The sequence below is a fragment of the Lactuca sativa genome, chromosome 2 (assembly GCF_002870075.4).
Source record: "Lactuca sativa cultivar Salinas chromosome 2, Lsat_Salinas_v11, whole genome shotgun sequence".
In the NCBI taxonomy this organism is placed as follows: Eukaryota; Viridiplantae; Streptophyta; class Magnoliopsida; order Asterales; family Asteraceae; genus Lactuca; species Lactuca sativa.
In genome coordinates this window covers 218717403-218734560 of record NC_056624.2, presented here as the reverse complement: position 1 = coordinate 218734560, position 17158 = coordinate 218717403, and the positions used below count along the sequence as shown (strand labels likewise).

The following is a 17158-nucleotide window of genomic DNA, read 5'->3' as shown; positions in this document are numbered from 1 at the left end:
TGAACATATATATTGCATACTGCATAGGGCCGTAGCCCGGAACACATAACACATAAATCTTGCCTGAGCCACGAAGGCATCAAACACACTAACTGTTGCATCGGACCGAAGCCCGGGAACTACTGTTAGCTAGTCGGGCTGGCATTGTGGCCGTAGACCCGTTCCTACTGGAAGGAAACTCACCTCATACACTGGCTGCTAAATGAACTGCTCTGGAAACTGTCTGTTGCTGCTCCGGTATCTCCCCGGCTACAATTTCCATAAATACACTTAATCAATTACTGATAACTATACTGAGGGTAAAATGACTATTTTACCCCTGGTCAAAGTCAACTTCCAGTTGACCAGACTCGCCGAGTTAGGGCGCAGACTCGCCGAGTCCTTCCTTTACTGACTCTATCTTTAACTCACTCAGTCCCTTTTTCCACTCACCGATTCACTCCGAACTCTTGACTCAAAGAAAGACGGGGACTCGCAACTCGACTCGTCGAGTCCGAAGAACTACTCGTCGAGTCTGAGGAACTACTCGCCGAGTTCGGACGTGCAGACTCCATACAACTACATTCGAATCCGTGCCAAGGTTCCTAACTCGTAGATCTGAAATCTTGGAACCATCCGGACATGTAAAGTTGCTAACTCTATGTGTAACTACGAAGGAATGAAGCCATCCTACTCAAACACAACTTTACTCGGGAAAAATCATCCGACTCGCCGAGTTGTTCACACAACGCGTCAAGTTCTAAGTCAAACTTCATCGGACTCGCCGAGTTGTTCTTTCAACTCGTCGAGTCGATGGCTAACTTCATATAACTCGCCGAGTCACCCTGGGGACTCGCCGAGTTCATTTAGTCCTTTTTCCATACATGCCTAATCTGAGCCATGTAGTGGTTCCAAATGATGGATCTAAACTTCTCGGGCATGTTTTTCACGTAAAGTTGCTAACTTTACGTGCATGCATGGATTTAAAGGATTCATATGCCCAAAATAAGCTCTTAATGAGGTTCTAGGCTCAATAGGGACTTCAATCACAACCACAACCAAAACTTTATACTTCTAGCATGCCATAAGTGTCCAGATCTGGGGTATAACCCGGCCATAAGGCCTGATCATAAAGGATTTGGGGTTTTTGGGCTTAGAAACCACAAATTAGGGACAACCTAGATCTATATGATCAATAAGCAAGGTATAGAATTTAATACCAGAAAAGATGACCAATAGAGTGTGTATTCTGGATCTACTTCCTCTTCCTTGAACTCTCCAACTTTCTCCTTCTCCTTCTTACTCCAAAGATGTCTTCACAAGCAATAAACACACACACACTCACTAAGAAGATGGCTAGGGTTTGTTAGTAGGTGATCTGGGGGTGAAAGAGACGAGTTTGGGCGCATAAGAGAGTTTAAATAGGTGCAAAACCCTAAAATTAGGGTTTCCTCCAAACAGGCAAACTCGCCGAGTCCAGCGTATGGACTCGCCGAGTAGCCGGCTAAATACGCGTGCTCATCCCGTCTCTACTCGACGAGTCGGGCAACGGACTCGTCGAGTTCCTCTCAAAAATCGAATAAACTTATTTAAATACATACCAGGAATGGGGTGCTACAACTCTCACCCACTTGTCTCAGAGTTCGTTCTCTAAGTCTACTGCTGCTAAATCTTGGAACAACTCTGGATAGTGCTCCCTCATCTCTTCCTCTGCCTCCCATGTCCACTTAGACCCCTTTCGGTGTTGCCACTGCACCTTCACTAACTGAACCACCTTTTTCCTCAAGGTCTTTGTCTTCCGGTCCAAAATCGCAACCGGTATCTCAATGTAATTCATGCTGCTATCAACCTGAATATCTTCCAAGGGTACTAGTGCTGTCTCATCCACCAAACACTTCCTCAACTGAGAAACATGGAAGGTGTTGTGGATCTGGCTGAGCTCTGCCGGAAGATCCAACCGATAAGCAACCCGACCCACCCGGGCCAAAACCCTAAAAGGACCAATGAACCTGGGGCCCAGCTTTCCCCTCTTCCGAAACCTGATAACACCCTTCCAGGTCGATACTTTCAGGAGGACCATGACGCCCACCTGGAACTCCAAATCTGAACGCCGCCTATCGGCGTAACTCTTCTGCCGACTTTGCGCAGTCTGCAGTCTGCCACAAACCTGCTGGATCAACTCTATCGTGTTGAGCACCACTTCGATGCTCCTAATGACTCGCCGACCGACCTCGCCCCAACAAATCGGGGTCCTGCACTTCCTCTCATAGAGCATCTCGAAGGGAGGTCGATCAATAATCGCATGGTAACTATTGTTATACGAAAATTCTGCTAACGGAAGATGCGTATCCCAACTGCCACCGAAGCCTAGAACACATGCCCGCAGGATGTCCTCGAGAGTCTGAATCGTCCTCTCGCTCTGCCCGTCCGTCTGAGGATGAAAAGCGGTGCTAAAATGGAGACGAGTACCCATCTCATTGTGAAACCGCTTCCAGAATCTGGAAGTAAAACGGACATCTCGGTCTGACACTATTGAAACAGGCACTCCATGCCGTGCCACCACCTCTCTCACATAAATATCGGCTAGCTTCTCGGCCGATAGACTCTCCTGGATCGGTATGAAATGAGCACTCTTCGTCAACCGATCCACTATAACCCATATGGAATCCACCCCATGCGTAGTCCTGGGAAGCTTACTGATGAAATCCGTGGTGATGTCCTCCCATTTCCACACAGGAATGTCTAGCGGCTGCATCTTGCCGTGAGGCCTCTGGTGCTCTGCCTTGACCTGCAGGTCAGGCATCTTTCTACGTACCAGGCGACATCCCGCTTCATGTAGGGCCACCAATAGTCAGGTCGAAGATCTCTATACATCTTCGTTGCCCCTGGATGGATGGAAAACTGAGACGTATGAGCCTCATCCATCAACACTTGTCGTACTCCGCCCCAGTACGGCACCCAAACTCTCCCATGAAGGGTTAACAATCCTCTACTATCATAGTCAAAAGAAGCTACTCGGCCCACGATCCTCTCACACTTCTGCCTCTCCTCCTTGAGGCCCTCTACCTGTGCCTCCTTGAGTTGCTTCAATAATGGAGTAATCACTGTCATCCTCAAACAAATGTCTCTGATCGGGGCCGCTACTGCCTTGCGGCTCAGGGCGTCGGCCACTACGTTGGCCTTCCCTAGATGATAAAGGATCTCACAGTCATAATCCTTCAACACATCTAACCACCGCCTCTGCCTCATGTTCAGATTCAGCTGATCCATGAGGTACCTCAAGCTCTTGTGATCCGTGTAAATGGTACAACGGACCCCATAAAGGTAATGTCTCCAAATCTTGAGGGAAAACACCACTGCCCCCAACTCCAAATCATGCGTAGGATAATTGGCCTCGTGAGGCTTCAACTGTCTCGAGGCGTAAGCTATCACACGGCCTCGCTGCATCAACACTGCTCCCATACCTGTGATCGAGGCATCACAGCAGACTACGAAATCCTCCACTCCCTCTGGCAGGGTGAGAATCGGCGCCTCGCATAATCTCTGCCTGAGCGTCTCAAACGCTATCTGCTGTACATTGTTGTTAGTTAAGTTAGTTGGGTTAATAATTTCAAATTAGTAGGTACTTTTGTGCACATCACATTTTTGGTGTCGTTGTCGGGGAACATCTTATTTGATTGTTGATTTATTTTTTGTAGGTCAATCGATCCTTTTTGTGGGATAAAACCTGCAAAAAGTTAATTTTTCATCTTAGAATTTTTTTGTTTCAGTACTAAACTCACGATGTGAGCTTCACTGCTCACGACGTGAGTTCAGTAGTTTTTCGCTTTTCTTTGTTTTTTGTTTTAGTTGAGTTTTATGTTTTCATTTTTGTTTATTTTGCAGAAGTTCATGTCCAAAGGTTCCAACACACCTTTGGTGTGACCACTTGAAGATCTAGAGTCGCCCCTTCACAAGAAGACGGATAAGAACACAGGAGTGAACCAAACACCGAAGAAGTCATCCTTCAACGATCTCAAATTAGTCTTTGGAAAGAAGTCAGGAAATGAAGTGGGGGAATCTAGTACATCATCAAAGGTTGAAAGCTTTGATAAAAAAAATCTAACCCACAAGAATCCGACTACGAATCCGCCCAAAATTCGAACTACATAGAAGTGAACCCAAAGACGAGCCAGTAAACGAGATGGCAAACATTGCAGATATGTCCATGGGAGCATACAAAAAGAGAATTAGAGATGATGTTGGTCCTTGCCTAGTAAAACCTGCAATTCTTGCAACTTCCACATTTGTTCTGAAAGGACACATCCTTACTGCACTTAAGGATGTACCATTTTCTGGAAAGGATCATGAGGATGCTTACAAGCATTCGGATGAAGTTAAAGACATAGCAGACTATTTCAACGTCCCAAATGTTCCTAGAGAGACAATCTTGCTGAGGATGCCACCAGTCACTTTTAAAGGAGCTGCAAAAGACTGGCTGAAGGCACTACCACCTGGTGCAATCACTACTTGGGCCCAAATGCGCGAGTAGTTTTTAGAAGAATTATGCCCACCTTCCAAGAAAGCTAAACTCAAGAAGGCAATAGCCAATTTTGAGCAAAATCCGGGTGAATCAATTTATGAGGCATGGGAGCGCTATAAAGGATTATTAAGAAATTGTACTCAAAATGACCTTAACATACAACAAGAAGTCTCAATATTTTATGATGGTGTTAATGTCATGACGAGGCAGCTCCTTGATTCTCAAGTACCGCTAATGAAACATCCCAAAAATACTACCCAAAAACTTCATTTTTCAAATAATATTAAAACCATAATATCTTTGCCAAAGTATAAAAATCATAAACCATGTGTTTCAAAATGTTATATTATCTATCACATATCAAGTCTCATATCGAATATCATATCAAAATATCAGAGTAAAACTCCCACGCTGAAGACTGTGGTGTGTGTCATGCCATCAACTCGATCTCTTCCCTTTGGTAGCTGAAGTACCTGAAACCAAAACTGAAACTGTAAGCACGAAGCTTAATGAGCTCCCCCAAACTACTACATACCATACAAAACACATATCACATATAACATAACTCTGGGACTACTCCCAAATGCATCGGGACTAATCCCGATATCGGCTTACTGTCCAACATCGGGTTCACCCCCGCATCTAACCGCATCGGGCATCGGGCTCATCCCGGCATCGGGCCTACCTCGGCATCGGGCTTACCCCCGACACATACATAACATAATCACATAATCTGCATCGAGCTTGCCCCCGAAATCGGACCGAAGCCCGGAACAAATAACAGATACCACATAAACTAGCATACATCAGGCTTGCCCTGAAATACATAACACATGGCATAATGACTATCATACATCGGGCTTGACCTGGCATCGGGCTTACCCTGAAACGTATAACATAATCGCATATACTACATTAGGCTTGCCCGGCATGGGACCGGAGTCCGAGACAGCTAACAGATAGCACATATACATGCGTGAATCACAAAGACATCAAGCACACTTAACTACTTCCCGGGATTGCGCCGGCATCAGACCGAAGTCCAGAAACATATAAACTGCATTGGGTTATCCCCGACATCGGGCTCACCTCGTCATACTCTACTAATTGAATGGGCCGACATTGGTGCCTTAGACCCATTCCTACTGGTGGAAAACTCACCCTGCGTGACTGACTACTGCAACTCTGGGTGAGGAATCTCTGTCTGCTGCTCCGGTGACTCTTCGACTATGAATTTCCATAAAAGTACTTAGTCAAAAACTAATAACTACTCTTAGAGTAAAATGACCATTTTACTCCTGACTAAAGTCAACATCTTGGTCAAAGTCAACCCCCAGTTGACCGGAATCGCCGAGTTGGTTCACCAACTCGTCGAGTCCCTATTCTTTCATCTGTTCCCAACCCCGAATCTACTCATCGAGTCTAGCAAGAACACGACTAGTTCTCCTTCAAACATAACATCAGGACTATCCTTATCTGGCTCGTCGAGTTCATCCTTGAACTCGTCAAGTTCATCTTCATCATATAAGTATGACCAGTCTGTGACTCGCTGAGTTGTATGAAAAACTCTTCGAGTCCGTCATCATGGGTTGTTAGGTTGCCTTGGACTCTCCAAGTGTGTTCATCCACTCGTCGAGTCCCATGGTTTCCAGGTCCATAACTATGTCTATTTAGTTGAGTCCTTCTTCTGGACTCGTCTAGATCCATTATAAACTCAATTGGATCCCTTCGAATCATAAAAGGTTGGAGAACCAAACCCCGACTCGCTGATTCGCATGAGCAACTCGTCGAGTCGACTTATACCCAAGTTCATAACTCGATTTCTATTGTGCAAAACTCATCCAAAAGGTAGATATGGGCTCCTAAGGTCGATATAACACGTAAAGTCATGAAGTTTACGTCCATGCATGGGACTTTTAAGCTTAAAGGACCAAAAATGGTGTTTATCACATGCATGGGGTTCTCATGGCCATAAAGATGGCATCTTTATGCCATGAGGACCCTCTAAGGTTCCAGATCTGAAGCTTCTACCCTACATTACATTCTACCCTACATTACACCCTAGAATCCGAAATGACATGGAAATGCCCCCAAAGATGCCAAGGTTCAATCCCCAATTTAGATCTAACACATAGGAGGTCAAGATAGGGGCTATTTACGTTAAAAACACTGGAATTGCAACCAAATTCGGAATCCACTTACTTGCTCCTTGATTCACCAAACTTCCCTTCCTTCTTCTAGCTTCAAAACAAGACGCAAAGGCACAATATAGCTCAAAGATGCTCACAACTGATTAGGCTTTCGAGGACAGGACTTGGGGTGATGGAGGCTAGGGTAGAAGCCTCATAAGTTGTTTAAATAGGGTGCAAACCTTCCAATTTAGGGTTTCACTCAGACAGCTCCTACTTGCTGAGTCGGTCTTCCGACTCGTCGAGTAGGTCACTTAATCCCCCAACCTGGAGTCGATCCTACTCGGCGAGTTGAGACTTCAACTCGCCGAGTCCAAGGGTAAAAATATGAAGTTTGAATTAAATTTAAATGCATACCTGAGACCAGGTGTTACAACTAACTAAGAAAAATCTGGGGGAAGTCAAGGAGTTAGTTGAAAATTTTGCAAAGAATTCTCGTGAGTACCATAATCCAAGGCTAGATGGAGTTAAAGGAAGCGGAGGTGGACAATCTGCAGACATGGATGTTGTACAAGCCATGCTTGATACTATGGATAGGAGAATGACAAATATGGACCAGACAATACATGCTATTAGAGTTGGGTGTGAAAGGTGCAATGGTCCACACTTGACCAAAGAAGGAGTGGCTGTCATATGATGAGTACAAGAAGCAAAAGGAAGAAAAATATAGGCAGACAGGCCGAGGCTTCTACCAAAAAGAGCAACCACAAGCAGAGAAGAAAGTTGACTTGGAGAACATGCTAGTTCGTTTTATGGAAGCTTCTGAGAAAAGGCATGATGATACTGATGCAACACTAAAAGATCAAATGAAGATGATGAAATATCAACAAGCTATGATGATTAACCAGCAAGCCCTATTAAGAAATCATCAAGCATCAATCCACAATCTCAAAGCTCAACTTGGTCAACTAACAACTTTGGTGAACGATAAATTATCTTCAAAATTCCCCGATAAAAAGACTCAATCCCATGTCATGATGATCGAGACTGAAGAAAAGGAGATTTCTGAGTTCCTAGAAGCATTAGAAGAGGAGCCAAAACCATCCGAACCAAAGTCGAAGAAGACAAAGCTTGAAAATAAAAATTTTGTTGAAACACCAGACTCACGACGTGAACCTTCTATGCTCACGACGTGGGGCCAGTTTGAACAGAAAATTTCAGAAACTATTCCAGCTTATCGTCCTCCTTTATCGTTTCCGTCCCGAGCTAATCTTTATCCACTGGAACGAGAGCATCTGGAGTTTCTAAAGCACGTGAAGGGTATTCCAATAAATACTCCTTTTCTTGAGTCGTTATCTAAAATTCCCGAATATGCGAAGTTCATACAAGACTTAATAGATACTCGTCAACAATTGAAGAAAAATTCCAAGGTGATTCTTAGTGAACAAAGTTCAAGAGTTGTATTGGGAGAGTTACCAAAGAAGATAGGAGATCCTTGACGCCTCCCTCTTCTGTGTGAATTTGGTAATAATTTGAAGACATATGCTTTAGCCGATTCTGGGGCTACCATAAATTTGATGCCTTTCTCATTTTATAAAAAGCTCAATATTCTGAAATTGAAGGCTACAAGAATGACCACTCACATGGCCAACCGTTCAGTGACACAATCCAGGGGCATTGTAGAAGACATCTTAGTAAAAATTGGGAAATTTGTTTTTCAAGTTGATTTTGTGGTTATGGACATGAAAGAAGATGTCGATGTTCCAATTATTATTGGTCACCCTTTACTAAATACGGTCGGTGCCTTGGTTGATATTCGCGAGTCCAATCTCACTTTGAGAGTTGGAGATGAAGAGGAAACTTTTGGGGTAGAAGATGGTTTAAAAAATGATGTTCAAGAGGAGGTTTTCAATATTGATGATGAAGATGAACTTGGAGAATTGGAGAAGTTAATGGAAGAAGAACTAAAGGCAATTCAACAAGTCAAACGCACGAAACCGAGAGAATCCATTCCATTTTTAGTTGAAGTAATTGTCTACACAAATCTAACTTCTTGGGTAAGAAAGGAAGTTGACGAATTATCAAGTGACAAGGACAAGGACAAGGTAACTTCCAAAGAGAAGAGCGTGAATAGGGATGAAAAGATGGTTCCCATAAAGCCAAAGAAGGAATAAAATTTGGAAAATAAAGGGACCAAACACAAGCTAAAAGTGAATGAGATAAAAGCTAAAAAGTAGAATTCAAAAAAGCATATATCCGACGAGTTCAAGCATATAAAAGACGATGGAAGTAACAAAAGATTCAATTGGTGATGGACTCTCAGAAAAACTCAACACGAGGAGGCACGGAGTCCCGCTCACGACTCCATCAAAAAGAAGCGCTTCTCGGGAGGCAACCCGAGCTCGGTTTGAATTTTCTTTTCGTTTTATATTTTGCATTTTTTTAGTTTTTAGGAAAATTAATCATCTCATCATCTAGTAATTTTATGAATGCTAAAAAAGTAAGTGTGGGGTCCCTGAATTGAGTGGTAGTTAAATTAAGGTTTTTAGTATAAAAAGAATTGCAAATTAAGTTTATTTGTAAATCAGACAGAACTTACAACGTGAGGCTAAAAGGAATTACGGGATAAGATATTTAAGCCCAACATTCCGTCCATCCCATTTGTGTTTAATTAAGCCCAACATCACAGACAACGGATCCCAACATTCTTAACCTATCAATGTGTGACTTCATCCCTAGGACGTGTGCACACACCGACTTTCCTTCTTTATGTTTACTTGCCAAAAGGGCTTGAGTGAGGTTGAACTTTTCAAGCCTTCAAACTTGTGGGTTAGGGAGAAAATTTGGAGGAGGAGGAGGAAGTGAAGTGTGATCTCTTGTTCCTCGATCGAATCGTGGAATATCATCTTCATGTGGAATGCTTGTTCCACTGGATTTGAGAAGACCATAGTTGTCAAACTTTGACATCTACAAAACGGGAGAAAACGAATTCAAGTTAGTTGATTGATTGAGTCCTTGTTAAATCACCCAAATGAGATACTAAGGCTAGGACCCAACACAATATTCCACAACTCGGGAGAGGGATGTCGTAACCCTAATTGCAGAATATTTGAAGGTAAGTGAATGACGATTCACTAATTTCCACCATGAAAAAATGAAAAGGAAATTTAAGTTTTAAATCTATGAAAACTCCTAGATCCTATGAGATTCATTGAACATTTCAATGGCATGTTTAAATCTCGATATGCCCCTCTTGTTTGTGACTGGGATGCCGAGGATCACAAAGCGGGTGTGAATAACCATGCAAACTTACATGGTGCCCTCACATGTTACAGTCACCTATTCGATGTGCCGGTAAACCACACACGCTCCACCGAACTATGACAAACATTGAGTCACCCTTTGCTACCTTTGCTTAGAACCATTTAGTGTGCCGGTAAACCACACACGCTCCACTAACGTCTTCGCAAGGGCACAAAGTGTAATTTCATGGAATTGCATCAATTCACTTTTGCCTAAGTAACTAAGATTGGGAATTTGTAAAACATTTAGTTACTTTTGTATATCATTATACTTATAATGGAAGGTTTCGTCCTATCCTACCCGTTTGGCTAACGACCCTCCACTAGTCAAGAGTGCGGTGGGTAAGAGTGGATACCCATTCAATCGCCATTTTATAGGCAATTTCCTTAAACACCCCTTATAGACCAGCTTCGTGAATGAGGCCTACTAACGGTAAGACTGACTTTACTCATACATATATATAATGTTAGACTTTTAATGTTATATATAGTATAGGGTGTATTTTACACTTTTAAAATACTAGGTGGTCTAATTTAACAATTATACTTTTAATTCAATTAAATTGTAAACCTAAACTTTTATGGATTTATTAAACCTCTTTTAATTATACACCATAATTAATTAATAAAACCATAAGGGTGTGATTTGAACTTTTTCAAAACAATACTAGGGTTTTAGAATTTAACATTCCTAATTAAACTTTTAATCAACTTTTAAATTCCAAAACTTGAGGGCAAGTTTTGAAACATTTCAAAACATTAGGTTTAGAATTTAAATATACATCAAAATTACACTTTTAATCAAAATTTAAATTCCAAAACTTGAGGGCAAGTTTTGAAACCTTTTTCAAAACATTAGGGTTTCAACTATTTAAATTTCAAAACAACAAAACTTTTGGTTTCAAATTTAAACTATAAAACCTAAAGGGGAAAATATAAAACTTTTCAAAGCACAAGTATCAAATAACAAATAATCTAAATTAACATTTAATCACATAATTATCCATATTTGATTTATTTAATGATTTCTTGCAAAACAATTTACCAATTTAATCAAAATAATTAATCAATTATCACATAAGGAAACAAATATTTTATTAATTGATAAATATCTTCAATTAGATCAAGAATATAGTCAAATATATCATAAAATCGGATTTATATTGATCTAATATGATAAGGCAACTATCCTTAACCAAAAACAACAAGAAATCCCGGTTTTCCTTCCATCTGACCAGCCGACTCGCCGAGTCAGGCATGGACTCGTCGAGTCAGCATGGACTCGGCAAGTCCAGCCCCCAGAAACACAAAAAAACGAATTTTTCAATCATACAATGCATCAATACAATAGAAATCAGTCTAGTCTCTGATACCACTGATGGGCTTTGGTCCTAAGAACATCCTATGTGCTCATACAAACCCTAATGCTTGGATCTAGGTTTCTCTATTGTACATGCAAGTTATCCAAGACTATAAACCCTAATTCTAGCATTCAAGTAATCATATTAACATGAGAATAGGTTTAAGATATTACCTTGATTGTTATGTAGCAATAACAATCCCAAATATCCTTGTATTGACTTTAGAAAGCTTAGAGTCACAATTGTCACTCCTCTAATGGTTCACAAACACCATAAGCAAGAGGATGAAGAGGAGAGAGGATGGAGGCTGCCCAAAAATGTCTACAAACCCTAGAGGAGTCTTGTCCACGTTTTTGTTCCTTTAGGGATCTATATATAGTGAGGCTATTAGGGTTATCTAACAAGGAAACCCTAATTTGGATGCTTAAGCCCTAAGCAACCCATAGACTCCTTTAATTAAGGCCTTGGACGATTTCCTTATGGGTTTCCCCACAGAATTCGTCCACCCCTTAATACAAGGCAATCCATGGCCCAAATTGTAATTATCTTATAATTACAATTCCAGTCCCTTAAGTTTAATTAATCTCTTTTTGTCACAAAACTAATTACCAATTAATTATTGACTAATATTAATTAAACAATATGATTTCTCCTTTAATATATTATTCTCATAATATATTAATAAATCATATTTAATCCTTTCTCTCCATAATTCATCCTATCAAGTTGCTTTGGTGAAGGCAACCCAAAAGGACCATGCACCATCGGGTCAAGTACATACCAAAATAGTTATGGACTTAGACACTAATCCAACAATATTTACATATCTCACGTATTCAAGATCCAAGTTCCTTACTAGAAGAGTCCGTATTCAAGATGCACATTTTCTCCACACATTTGGAGTTTGATGTCGCCACTGCTATCCCAGGGGAGTCTGTTCCTTTTTCTCCCTTTTATGGATTTTAATTTATTTTATGTATACAATGAGGGTATTGTATATAATAAGTGTGGGGTAGGGGTAGAAAAAGTAAATTGCTAGAAATTAGTAAATTAAAATTTTTTTAATAGATTTGCAATAATAATCTAATAATTAATCTAGTAATAATAATTTGAACTTAAGTTGCTAATATTAGATGGGACGATTCGATGAGAGCTCAAATGTTTAATTGAGCCAACATATGTTATAGTATATTTGTGGCTTCCCAAGTCTTACTGAAAAGTCATGAGTTATGAAAAGGTAATCTGGTAGTTTATATGTCATAATATGTTTTACAGCCGAAACCTGAAATCCATCCAGGAGAGCTTATGTAGTCATCGCACATAGACTAGTATCTTTAGCCAATAAATGTTGAAGTTAAGAACCCTTGCTTAAGCTTGTAAGTTTTGAGTGAAAAAGAAAAACGTGAGATACATGTTAAAAAAAGAGAGAGACAAATTACCAAAAAGTGAAAAAGTTGAAGAATTTTTGGAGTAATCAAAGTATAAAGTATGAAGATCAAAGATCAAAAATTCTGAAGAAATTCAAAAATTGAAGATACCAAAAATCACACAAAGAGTGGTGAGTTCAAAGAAATCAAAGATAAAATATTCAAGAAAGTGAAGAATTCCAAGAGCTTCATGGTGGTATCAAAAGTTGTAATTTCTAGATTATGTATGCTTGGGTAGCTTTACAAAAATTACCTTAAGGTTAAGAAAGGATTTTTGAGGATTGATTTGGAGGGTTGTAGAAATGAGTACCATATAAGGTAATGGGTGAACTTTCATAAGGAATGCGAGTATTTAGGATTGGGAAGTTATTAAGATTTTAGACACAAATATGCGCATTGAGGTTTTGGTATAATGGCTGAGTTGGAAATGGATTGTTCTATGTGATATTAGTGATAAGGGTTTGAATTTAAAAATAATTAGATTTGCTTGAGGGCAAGCAAAGAATAAGTGTGGGGTATTTGATATTGCCTTATTTATAAATGTTTTTAGGCAAAATTTAAGTACATTTTAATTACAATTTTGGATTATTTGAATGGAATAATGATACTTATAAGGTTAAATTGTATTTTGCAGCCAAATAGAAGACATATTGAAGAAAAACGACTAAAATCGTCAAAGAATGGAACTTTGGAGGTTAAAGGCTTGAAATATAAGAAATTCAGAAAATACGTATTGTTGAGGTGAGTATTAGATGATTCATGGCATGAGTTTGGCCTTCTAGAAGATAAACATCACGGATTAGGAATCTGTGTTGAATAAAGATATCTACTGGATTCACGAGGTGAGCCTTCAAATCTCACAACATGGATCGGGAAAAATCCAAAACTATATATATATATATATATATATATATATATATATATATATATATATATATATATCCTTGATCCCTACGACTTTAAGGAGGTTGGCTGACTTGGAAAGGTTTCAGAAGTCGAAAATTACAGAAAAGAAGGCCTGGAAATTGTTCTTAACACCACGGAGGAAGAAGAAGTCATAATTCGATAATTAGTTTGGTACTTTTAAATATGCTTTTTATTATGATTAGTGTTAGCTTAATTGTTAGAATGTCCAGCTAAATCTAGCTTCTTCTGTTAGCTAGATGAAGTTGGAACTCATGGTTTTAATATATTAGTTTAGACTTTGCTTGTTGGTTATGTCTTGTGTTTGATTGGTGTACCTAACATGTTTAATTTGATATTAGATTGCTTTAATGTCTTGTTCTGTGTAGTTAATGACCATTATTCTCCATGAATTTGAATACCTAGTAATCTAGTGAACATTAGGTTATTAGAGCTAAGATCGAACCAATCGTAGTTAAGGAATTGAATTATTAAATTAGTTTGTGCTAGAGAACTCATATTATGACCATAATTAGGTTCTGTGTAGTTAATGACCATTATTCTCCATGAATTTGAATACCTAGTAATCTAGTGAACATTAGGTTATTAGAGCTAAGATCGAACCAATCGTAGTTAAGGAATTGAATTATTAAATTAGGTTGTGCTAGAGAACTCATATTATGACCATAATTTGTGTTTTTCAACCCAATCTTACATAGCTCCAATACTAAATTATGTGTGAACCTACATAGATCTACATGAATTAATTGATACTAGTTAATTTGGAACTAAATTGCTAATAATGTTTTAATTGGTAACCAACAAGAGTAGTCATAATTAACTTATAAACCATTGAGGGAACGTGGATTCAAACTAACAAAAGTGATTTGTTTATGGATTGAATTTGTGTTATGAATTAAGTTCATCTAAACTCTCAAAATTAGATAAAAACCAATACTTTGCTAGAAATTTAGGTTAACTTAGTAGTAGGTAAATTAATTGGTTAAAACCATTCCCTGTGATCGACACTCGACTTACCCAAACTATTCTATAATTCGACTAGGTATACTGCCTAGGTGCATTTTAGTTAGTTAAGTTAGTTAGGTGAATAATTTAAAATTAGTTGGTACTTTTGTGGACATCAGCCGCTAGGGCGAGGTAGAGTTTGCAGAATGGGTGTATGGGTTATTTGGCATATGTGGTGGATACTCGGGATGAAGAGAAGGGATCCGTTTCCATTTCTGATGTTCCTCTTCTAGGCGATTTCCCTAATGTCTTTCCTAATGAGTTACCGGGTGTGCCTCCTATGAGTCAAGTGGAGTTCCGGATCGATCTGATTCCTAGTGTGGCACCAATTACCAAGGAATCATACAGTCTTGCACCTCCTCAGCTGCAAGAGTTATCCTTTCAGCTTCTGGAGTTGTTAGGAAAAGGGCTTATTTGGCCGAGCAGTTCTCCTTGGGGAACACCAATTCTTTTTGTAAGAAAGAAGGATAGTTCACACAAGATGTGTATTGATTACCAAGAGTTGAACAAGCTGACAGTGAAGAACTGTGATCCATGTTCGAGGATATATTATCTCTTTGATCAATTGCAGGGGGCATTTTGTTTTTGCAAGATCAATTTGAGGTCTAACTATCATCAGATGAGAGTAAGAGAGGAGGATATTCAGAAAATGGCCTTCCGAACTCGTTACAGGCATTATGATTTCGTGTTGATGTCTTTTGGACTCACCAATGCACCGTCGGGGTTCATGGATCTCATGAACCGGCTGTGCAGGACCATGTTGGAACGATCGATGATCGTCTTTATCGATGACATTCTGGTCTATTTGGAGACCGGAGAGCAGCATGAGGAGCATTTGCGAGAGATTCTCGGGGGTTTTGAGGATGTAGAGGCTCTATGCCAAGTTCTCCAGGTATGAATTCTAGTTACGTGAGGTTCAGTTTCTGGGACACCTTGTCAACCATAACGGTATCCTGGTCGACCCATCCAAGATAGAGGCGGTGATGCAGTGGGAAGTGTCGAAGTCTCTATCTGATATTCGAAGCTTCCTCGGTTTGGTGGGATATTATTGGAGATTCATTCGATACTTCTCCAAGATTGTTTTTCCTCACACTAAGTTGAAGAGGAAGGATGTTGTGTTTGGTTGGGGGCATGAGCAGCATGCATCATTCAAGATTCTCGCCATAGACTGTGTGAGGCACCAGTACTTGCCCTCCCTGTGGTAGTTGAGGATCTTGTAGTCTACTGCAATGCTTCCATTGCAAGGTTGGATGTTGTGTTAATGCAGAGGGGGCATGTGATTGCATACGCTTCAAGGCAATTGAATCCTCATGAAGCGAAGTATCCCACACATGATTTGGAATTGGGGGTGGTGGTTTTTGCTCTCAAGATTTGGCGCCACTATCTTTATGGTGTTCGGTGTACCATCTACACTGACCATAAGAGCCTGAGATATCTTATGGATCAACCTAACCTGAACATGAGTCAATGGAGGTGGTTAGATGTTGTGAAAGATTATGACTGTGAGATTCTGTATCATACATGCAAGGAAAATTTGGTGGCCGACGCCTTGAGCCAGACGGAGGTCAATACCACGATTCGGGATGTGTGTATAAGGATGACTGTGGTGACCCCAGTTTTGGAAACGATCAAAGAAGCGCAGTCGGAGGCCATAAAGGAAGAAAATTGGAAAAGTGAGCGGGTGATCGGTCAAATTTTATCTTTTGATATCGACAACATGGGGATTTTGACTCATCTCAGGCCAGGGCCGGTGATGTGGGTGTGCCAGATGGGCACATGAATAGGGCCCATCTTATTTAGGGGCCCGATTTTTTTAACACAATATTTAGTTTTCGCCCAAAGTCAATGCAAAAGAGTCCATAATCGTATTCTATCATGTACGGGAGAAGGGCACAATGGAGCATCGCAGCAGAAGGAGAAGGCAGCGTTTAAGGCCTCGTAGAGATCAGCCGATCACATTCAATGCAACTCAACAAAAACGACAGCCACTCTTGCTAATCTAATAGTAATCAGGTAAATGATTCTAAATCGAGTTTTATCAGTTTTATCATTAATCATCCGTTTTATTTGAAATCTTGAATGTTGAATGAATGTTGTCATGTAATCATGTTGAATGAATCTTTATCAGTTTTAGTGTTTTTTAGTTTATCACTAGTTCAGTATTTCAGGTTATTAGATTAATATAATAGTTAATGAGTTTTGAGTTAATGAGTTATGACATAAACCCTATAAATGATATACTTAATTTGAAGAAGAAGATACATAGACATACCTTCAAGTAGATATCAATGGCTCTACACATTCAATCATCTATACCTTATAGCTTGTTCAGGAATATGTTTAGCGAAATTCATAAATTTTGAGTAATAAATTCCTATCAGAAGATAATTCGACAAGATAACTTTGCATTAACAATCCAACTTTTTCCATGTCATTCTCTTGATTATATTTGGTTTCTAATTCGTATTCAAGGTAGGAGGCTTACTATCAAAAGTTGACCGACATTATG

General features: G+C 39.8%; 1 non-coding gene across 1 annotated transcript; it reads right to left on the bottom strand.

Moving 5' to 3' along the window:
* Window positions 1-4546: 4546 nt before the first annotated feature.
* LOC111901373 (small nucleolar RNA R71) lies at window positions 4547-4653 on the bottom strand. Its single transcript, XR_002853493.1, has one exon. It is a non-coding gene; the product is annotated as a small nucleolar RNA R71 (small nucleolar RNA).
* Between the last annotated feature and the right edge of the window lie 12505 nt (window positions 4654-17158).